Source organism: Castanea sativa, chromosome 3 (genome assembly GCF_040712315.1).
Source record: "Castanea sativa cultivar Marrone di Chiusa Pesio chromosome 3, ASM4071231v1".
In the NCBI taxonomy this organism is placed as follows: domain Eukaryota; kingdom Viridiplantae; phylum Streptophyta; class Magnoliopsida; order Fagales; family Fagaceae; genus Castanea; species Castanea sativa.
The window spans coordinates 37,899,915-37,909,856 of record NC_134015.1 but is presented as its reverse complement, the minus strand read 5'-3'; the positions used below and the strand labels follow the sequence as shown (position 1 = coordinate 37,909,856).

At 29.3% G+C, this 9,942-nt stretch overlaps 1 long non-coding RNA gene across 1 annotated transcript; it reads left to right on the top strand.

Annotated features, from left to right (window-relative positions):
- Positions 1–6,724: 6,724 nt before the first annotated feature.
- LOC142626981 (uncharacterized) lies at positions 6,725–7,807 on the top strand. The gene is made up of 3 exons (XR_012842726.1): positions 6,725–7,081; positions 7,192–7,230; positions 7,430–7,807. It is a non-coding gene; the product is annotated as an uncharacterized LOC142626981 (long non-coding RNA).
- Positions 7,808–9,942: the final 2,135 nt, after the last annotated feature.

Here is a 9,942-nt window from a genome sequence, read left to right as displayed (position 1 = left end):
CGCCACGTGATTACATAAATAAATACCACGTATACATTTAAAAATACCAAACAATTGTGTCTTTTCATTTTTCAATAGTCACATTTTCAATCAATAGACACATTTTCATTCAATAGGCATCTTTTCATTCAATATGTTTTTTTTTCATTCAATAAACACATTTTCATTTAATAAGCACATTTCGGTCAATAGACAACTTTTCATTCAATAATCACTTTTTTCAGTCACCTTTTAGTATATCTTATATAAAGGGTTATGACCTTTTAATAGACAACTTTTGGTATATCAAATTTTGAAGCGTTATGACATTTTAATAGGCACGTTTTAATATATATATTATAATATATCTTATATATACCTATATATACAACACAAACTAAACTAGAGACTCAACATTTTGTCTCTTACTTCTTCCCACAAAAAAAGTAAAAAATAAAACAATATTGATTTCTTATTCCTAACTAATAAAACTTTGTACTATTTCTTTCAATATGATTTTTTTTTTTTTGTGGTAATTTCATGCATTTTTACTTACTACTCAAACTCAAAAATAATAGTTTTTTTTTTTCCTAAAACTCATTCAATAGCTATTCCCATGTATCACATGGGTTAGCGACTAATCTGTATAATAATAATATAAAAATGAAACGTTTAACTTTTTGTTGACCTCACTTTATTACACCACATGGTTATACAAATTAGTGTCACGTCTACATTTAAAATATCGAAACATTAGACCTTTTCCTTTGGTGAAATAAAAGTAACGTTCTAACTTCTTCTTTTTTCAAACTCTTCTAGAAGTTGTTTGGTCTTGTAGATTCCTTTAGGCTTGCCACCAAGCCTTTAACACCCAAAAATGCCAGGTTAGAATCAAACTATTTAGAAGAGATTTTGTATACTTGGAATGTACTTATCAAATCTAACCGCATCATACCTTGAAAGGAAGGCCAATTCCTCTCGGTGAGCATTGATGGTTTCATTAATCAATTCCATGGCTTCTGCATGTAATAAAACTTTAAGCATTAACAAGAAAATAAGAATATAGATTAACTCTAAAGAAGTAGCCCTAATAAAATAGTAAAGAAAAAGAAAAAAGACTAATCAGAAATAGACTGGAAAGAGATAAAGAAAAACTAGAGAACTCACAAGAGAAGACAAAGTTTTAGAAAAGAAAGGAGAAGAAATGGAAAAAAAAAGGGAGGGGGGTGGGGGGGGGGGGAGGAAGAAGGCCCGGCTTGAGTGAGTTTATATAGAAAATATATGGTGTTTCTAAGAAAGATGAAAGAGAAGTTGAGAAAAAGTTACCAAATGAAGGAATTGTTTAGTATTATTGTTGCTATCGTTGGTGTGGCTTGATTTCTGAACATTTTCACAATTTAACAAAAAAAAACATGACATACAATTAGCAATTTTGGAGAATACCCACAAGTTTCTTGTATTTTAAAGAAAAATGAAAGAGAAGAAGTTAAGAAGAAGTTACCAAATAAATATGAACCATTATTTATACCCAAAGGATTATGGCACATTTTCGGTCAATAGGCACATTTTCATTCATTCAACATGCACATTTTCGGTTAATAGACACATTTTCAGAAAATAGACACCTTTTGGTATATATACTACTACCTATCTTGTATATATTTATATATACAACACAAACTAAATTAAAGATGCAACTTATATCTCTTATTCATTCCCACAAAAAACTAATAAATAAAACAACATTTTTTTTTCCTTGAAACTTATCCAGTAACTATTTCCATGCATCACACAAATTAGCGATTAGTATAATATAAAAGCAAAAATATTTGACTTTTTGTTGACCACTAATTATTGCGCCATGTGACTATATAAATTTATATTAGGTGTATATTTAAAAACACCAAACAATTATGCATTTTCATTTTTCAATAAGCATATTTTCAGTCAATAGGCACATTTTCATTTAATAGGCATCTTTTATGTCTATAAGCACCTTTTCAGTTAATATGTACTTTTTGGTATATTCAACATGAAGTGTTGTGACATTTCAATAAGCACTTTTTTGTATATCTAATTTTAAGGGTTATCATCTTTCAATAGGTACGTTTTGGTATATATACTACAACCTATCATATATACACCTATATATACAACACAAATTAAACCAGAGACACAATATTCTGTCTCATATTCATTCCCACAAAAAATTAATAAATAAAACAATATTACTTTTTTTTGCCTAACTAATAAAACTTTGTGCTATTTCTTTCGATATCATTTTTTAAATTAATTTCATGCATTTTTGCTTACTACTCCAACTAAAAAATAATGGTTTTTTTTTAAAGAAACTTATCCAGTAGCTATTTCTGTGTATTGCACGAGTTAGTAACTACTATAATATAAAATTGAAATGTTTGACTTTTGTTGACCACTCTTCATTGTGCCACATAACTACATAAATTAATGACATATATACATTTAAAAACACTAAACAGTTGTGCCTTTTCATTTTTCAATAGTCTCATTTTTTATTATTAGACATTTTTTCATTCAATAGGAATTTTTTTTTCGATCAATAGTATATCCAATATGAAGGATTTTGACATTTCAATAAACACCTTTTCATGTATCAAATTTAAAGGGTTATGACTTTTCAATAGGCACCTTTTGGCATATATATTACAACCTACTTTATATATACTTATATATACAACACAAACTAAACTACAGACACAACATATTGTCTTCTATTTCTTTCCCACAAAAAACTAATACTTAAAACAACATTGCTTTTTTCTATCTAACTAATAAAACTTTATACTATTTCTTTCAATATCATTTTTTTAAATTTAATGCAATTTTTGCTTACTACTCCAACTCAACAATAATGGCTTTTTTCCCCCTAAAACTCACTTAGTAGCTATTCTCCGTGCATCGCACGAATTAGCGACTAGTATAAAATCAACGCGAAATGTTTGACTTTTTGTTAAACAGTCCTTATTGTGCCACGTGGCTACAAAAATTAATGACACGTATACATTTAAAAACACCTAACAGTTGTGCCTTTTTATTTTTCAAAAGACACATTTTTGGTCAATAGGCACTTTTTTCATTTAATAGACACATTTTTGGTCAAAAAGCACATTTTCATTCAATAGGAACTTTTTTTTTGGGTCAATAGGCACATTTTGGAATATCCAATATGAATGGTTATTATCTTTCAATAGACACCTTCTGGTTTATCAAATTTGAAGAGTTATGACATTTCAATAAGCACATTTTGGCATATACATACATACATACATACATACATATATATATATATATATATATATATATATATATATATATATATATATTACAACCTATTTTATATATACTTATATATACAACACAAACTAAACTAGAGACACAATATTCTGCCTCTTATTTCTTTCTATAAAAAACTAATAAATAAAACATGATTGCTTTCTTCTATCTAGCTAATAAAATTTTGTGCTAATTTTTTCAATATATATTTTTTAATTTAATGCATTTTTGCTTACTACTGCAACTCAAAAATAATGCCTTTTTTTTTTTCCTGAAACTCATTAAGTAGATATTTCTGTGCATCACACGGGTTAGCAACTAATATAATATAAAAATGAAAATTTTGACTTTTTGATGACCACTCCTTATTGCGTCACGTGGTTACATAAATTAATGTCACGTTTACATTTAAAAACACCAAATGGTTGTGCCTTTTCATTTTTCAATAAGCACATCTTTAATCAATATGCAATTTTGCATTCAATGGGCACATTTTTGATCAATAACCACATTTTCATTCAATAGGCACATGTTTGGTTAATAATAAACATATTTTCATTCAATATGTACCTTTTTTGGTCAATAGGCACATTTTCATTTAAGAGGCAATTTTTTTCGGTCAATAAACATCTTTTGGTACATTTAATATGAAGGGTTACGACCTTTCAATAGACACATTTTGGTATATCAAATTTGAAGGGTTATGACCATTTAATAGGCACCTTTTGGCATATGTATTACAACTTATCTTATATATACATATATATACAATACAAACCAAACTAGAGACGCAACATTCTGTCTCTTATTTCTTTCCACAAAAAACTAATAAATAAACCAACATTACTTTCTTTTGTCTAACTAATAAAATTTTGTACTATTTATTTCAATATCATTTTCTTTTTAATTTCATGCCTTTGTTCTTATTACTCTAACTCAAAGATAATCATTTTTTCCACTTGAAACTCATCTATATATCTATATAAAAACCAAAACTTCTGAAACTCTCACAATTTTCCACATCTGCACAATATTTAAACAAAATTATCATTTTATGTAAATAAAATTATTTTTGTTTAATCCAAACTTAACAAGGAATGAAATTTTATCTCTCTAACAAGTCCAACTTAAACTCAAACTCATCATTTTTTCTAAAAAAAATTATTTTTGTTTAATCCAAACTTAACAATGAGTGAAATTCTATCTCTTTAACAAGTCCAACTTAAACTCAAACTCATCATTTTTTTTAAACAAAATTATTTTTGTTTAATCCAAACTTAACAAGAAGTGAAACTCTATCTCTCTAACAAGTCCAACTTAAACTCAAACTCAAACTCAAACATTGATATTATTATTATTATCTGTATATATTAAGAGGATTTAGAAAGTTAGTTATTACTTTTTTTTTCTAGTTAAAAATACCCCTAAATTAATTAACCAACAATTTTAAAATGGGGTTAAAATAGTAAATTGGCAAAAGAAAATTAGTTATTGTTTTTTTTATTGTCAAAAATACCCCTACCTAAAACTTAAAAATAGGGTTAAAATCATAAATTGAAAAAAAAAAATAAATTCCTACATCTACGTTGAAATGCCTTCCTGCTTTTAATAAACTCACATTTTTATGTTGATTTAAATTCATACATCTACTCACTAACTCCCTATGATCACTCTTTTGTTAGTTTTAAAACTCCTCCAATATACAAAACTCACCCCACGTCTTTATCACACCCTTAGATTTTTTTTTTTTTTGTGATTGAAAAAAGTAGAAATTCCAAATTATAATAAATGCAAATTTTTAATCTTTACCCAAAAAATAGAAAGGCCTCTAAGCATGCGCATGAGCGCGTGCTCAGAGGCTAGTTATTATTATTATTTTTATTTTATTTATTTATAATTATTATCTATCTATACTATTATTTAAAAGGTTTTTCCTGTTTGGATTTCTCATTTTTTTAGTTCAAAAATACCCCTACACCCCTATATTTAAGTAGAGACAAAATTAAAGGATAATGTGGTAAAAATGCAACTTTAACTTCCACTAAAACATTACCTAAAAAATAGGACCACTCTCCTATTAATTTTCAAATTACTTTATCCATTTATAAATTAGATTCACGAAATAAAAATTATATATATAAAATAAAAATATAGAGGTTTTTTTTTTTTTCTCAAGAAAAGCACTCTCTTGTTAATTTTCAAACTACTTTATCTGCTTATAAATTAGATTTACAAAATAAAAATTATATATATAATAAAAACACAGAGTCTCTCTCTCTCTCTCTCTCTCTCTCTCTGCTAAAATAAAAACCCTCATCGCACGCGTTAGCGCGTGCGATGAGGCTAGTTATATATTAAGAAGATTCAGAAAGTTAGTTATTGCTTTTTTTCTGTCAAAAATACCCCTAAATTAATTAACCAACAATTTAAAAATAGGATTAAAATAGTAAATTGGCAAAAGAAAGTTAGTTATTACTTTTTTATTGTCAAAAATACCCCTACCTAAAACTTAAAAATGGAGTTAAAATAGTAAATTGACAAAAATAATAAATTCCTACATCTACGTTGAAATGTCTTCCTGCTTCTAATAAACTTCTACTTTTACGTTGATTTAAATTCTTACATCTACTCACTAATCCCTTACAAAATAGGATCATTCTTTTGTTAGTTTTAAAACTCCTCCAATCTACAAAACTCACCCATGTATTCATCACACCCTTAGTTTTTTTTTTTTTTTTTTTTTTGATTGGAAAAAGTAGAAATTCTAAATTATAATAAATGCAAATTATTAATCTTTACCCAAAAAATAGAAGAGCCTCTGAGCGCGCACTCACGCACGTGCTCTGATGCTAGTTGTTATTATTATCTTCTCTCTATTTCACTAGCGTGATATTTTATAATAGGGTGTAAACTTATAGTCATGTATTATTCTTTTGAATGTAACTCAATCTTTTCTTATATTTTTCTATTGTTTATATATATATATATATATATTGTTTTGTTTCAATAATTTCTAAGCCGTGAATTATTTGATTCTTTAATATTTTTTAGTTGTTCAGAAGTTTTAATATCTTAATTTTAAAGTTATTTTTTACGGTATCTGAAATTGTCTAAAAAAATTTTTGTAAGTCATTGCACGTTCAAGCAATAGTTTTTTCATAAAATTGTAACACAAACTAAAGTCATACAAGAGCAAATCATATAATGATATAGTTTCTTAATAATTAAAGATTTTATAAAATTATTTTAATTTACTTCATAAATAAATAAATTATCATGCAGGGTCATTCTACCGTACCCCCAGGAAAAGAGGGGGTACGGTACCCTCCTTTATCTTAACCGTTGATCTAACATTGTTTAAATCCTGACCATTGGCATAATTTTAAGGGATACTGGTTACTGGCTAAACAAGTTATATATATAAACCAAGAAAAACAAAACAAAAGAACGCAGAATCATTCACACGTTAACAACGCCTCTGGTTTTCCTCTCTACTCTGTCTCGTCTCAACGCCTCTGGTTTTCCTCTCTAGCTCTGTCTCGTTTTTCCCTATCTCGTCTCATAAAAATATCACGTTTGCCTCTCTAGCTCAACAAACCCATACCCACAATAGAGAAGAACCAGACAACGGCGCACCATCGAATCTCAATCCAACTAGGCGGCGCCACCCTCTAGCTTCTTCTATTCCAATCCAACCTCAAATCCACATCCAATCCAACTCAGCGGCACTTCTTCCGTCTCTCTGCCCTTTTGTTCGAAGTTTCCACCGTTTATCGAATCTAAAATCTCAGTACGTCTCATCCTTATTCTTTAATTTTCCATATGGGTTTTTTAATTGTTGCCGTTTGTTCTCTGTATGGCTGAATTGTTATTAATTTTGTTTACCTTTTGGTTTCGCAGGGTTGCTAGGAACAAAACCAATCTATTATTTCATAGCAGGTGAGAGAATAAGTTATTGTATATACTTGAATTAGTAAAACTTCTAATTGTATGTTTAATACTGATTTCAATTTGGTTTATTTTTCTTTATTTTGTCTGGCTGGGTTCGTTAGTTTTGCCGTTTATACTATTTGGGTTATTTATCGTAGGTTTTTCTGGCTGGGTTGAACAATTTGGGTTTTTTTCTTCTGCTTGGCAGGAGTTGGATAATTTCTCTGGGTAAACCCCATACAATCAGATTTAAATTGCTTTCTGGAAAGAAGAAAAAAATAAAATATGTGTGTGTGTATATATATATATATATTGATAACCTTTGGGCCAAATTATCAGTTGAAGCAGTGAAGTGCCTCGCTTTGACCCTGGTCATTAGAGTGTGAAGGGGGTTTATGTTATGGTATAAACATAAGTGTGTAGGCGTATTGAAAAAAAAAAATGTATTCTTGGTCATTAGAATGTGAAGGGGTTCATCTTCTGGTATAAACAAAGGTGAGTAGAAGAGAGGAGAGCACTGCCTATGCATTAGACCCAAAAGTTACTTTCAATGTTCATTGTTAGTGTTTTTAAGTTTGTTGGGCTTCCCATTCACCCGAGCTCTATGTTCGGAGGATGGGAAAGTAAAAGAGAGGAGAGTAAGGGAAAAGTGACCAGAATAAACTATAAAGTTAAGCAAGAATTCAAACAAAATGAAACAAACTAGTCGAAAACTCAAAATACCTAGCCGCCGCACTCCAAGTTTAAAAAGTACACGAGTTGTTTTTTGTGACAATGATTTGCTTGCCATTATTTTAACGAAAACCAAAACCTCTATAATAGCTATTCACAAAAACTAAAACCATTAGAAAAGGAAATCAAGGAAGACCATTGTCCATTTCAGGGTGTATAATTTCTGGCTCATGATGTGCCCCAAGCTTTAGGATTACGGAATAAAATCCACTATAATTTTTAGAGTAATTCTGTGGGTTATATAAACTATATCTGTTTATTGAGAAACTAGTATGTTGAAACTTACATTTAGGAGAAAAACAATTCCTATTTGAAACTTGTAAGATAGAGAATGGGAAGGGGGAAATGAAAATGAAGGCAGATGAAAGTTTTCCCCTATTATTATTTTTTGAAATGGTTAGAAATCTCTTAAGTTTCAGACCAATTAGGTCATTGGCATTTTTTACATTATTTCCAGCTCTGCTTGTATTGTATCTTGTTCAACCTTTTTGATTATTGATAAGAGAATAAGTTAGGTCTGGAGCTGGTGTAAAAGACACCTTTTACGCCAGCCAATAAACCAATCATGAGAAGACACATCAGCCAACCAATTTAAACTCAATACACCTTATTACATGCAATTATAACTCAATTAAAACCCCAAACATTCCTCAAACACGTTCAAAGCTTCTTCTTCAAATGGCAAACCAAGGGCAGACTCTCCTCCTCCTCCCCACAATGGAGCTTCATTCCGCCACGCTCATCACCGGGAGTTATTTTTAGAGCCTGAAAAAGATGCCGAATCCGCCGATATTCTAGTGTCACAATCTCAAGGTTTGTTTTCTCATGATTTGGTAGTTTTCCCCTGTTTTTAATTTCAAAATATCAAAGGGATTGGTTTTTTTTGGATGTCAATCACTTGATTTTATATGGGTTTTGTTGATTTGGTATGGGTTTTGCTGTTTTTCTTATTGGATTCTTAAATCTTAAGTGGTAGGTTCAATGGGAGGGAGATGGATTGAATATGAATGTGGTCAATTTTTCTTCATTTTTTCAGAAAAATGATAAATCTTAGGTAGTTTTTTATTGGTTTCTTACTCTTAAGTGGTAGGTTCAAACCCATCTGATTGTGGTTCTTCAGTGATATGAAGGAGAGTAGGATTTTTCACAGTAAAAGAACAAGAACTAGAATGATGAGAATAAGATTCAGGACTTCTCTCTACTTTTTATAAAAAATTTAAATAATTACTTCCTTATTTATACTACTAATTTAGAAAATTCAAAGAGAACTTAATAGACTTTTGTTTTTGGAGTAGTATTTTTAAGAAGCAATTAGAGTGAGGGTTGTATATAATAGAAGTGCATAAGGATTAAAATGATGTTACTAATTTTCCGTGTGAGGTGGGAAAAAATTATAGAAATTAACCAATTACTGATTCTTGTTTAATTTCAAAGCAATAAACTTATGGTCAATCCCATTGTGCTCAAATTTCAGTTCAGTCAAAAGATATGCTAATTAAAAAATTACAATTTTTACAACCTAAAGTCATAATAGAATTTGAAGTACATTGGTAGAAGCTAATGACATACTTGATACCACTTTGACAGAGTTTACTTAAAAAAAAAAAAAAACTGGTAATCTTTATAGATGTTCCAGATCTGTTGGTGAGAATTTCAAACTAGGATTGACGATTAAAAGGAAAAAAAAAAAAAAATCAGACTAGATAGATGACAGCAAGCATTATGACTTAAAGTTCACTATGAGGTTTGATATTTCTATTGCTTTGTTGTGTAGTTGTACCCTTTGTTTTGTATTGACTTCTCAAGACTCAAGTGTTTTTATTGTCTGGACTTTTCAGCTAATGTTGGCTGCATCTTATTCTCAATTTTTTTCCCCAGTTCTGATCATTTTTCTTTTTTCCCAGCTGTGATGCAGAATTGCAGATAGATGGTTTTGAATACTTAAAAGAAAACTTCCCTATTGGCTTGACTGAATTCTTGGAGTATATG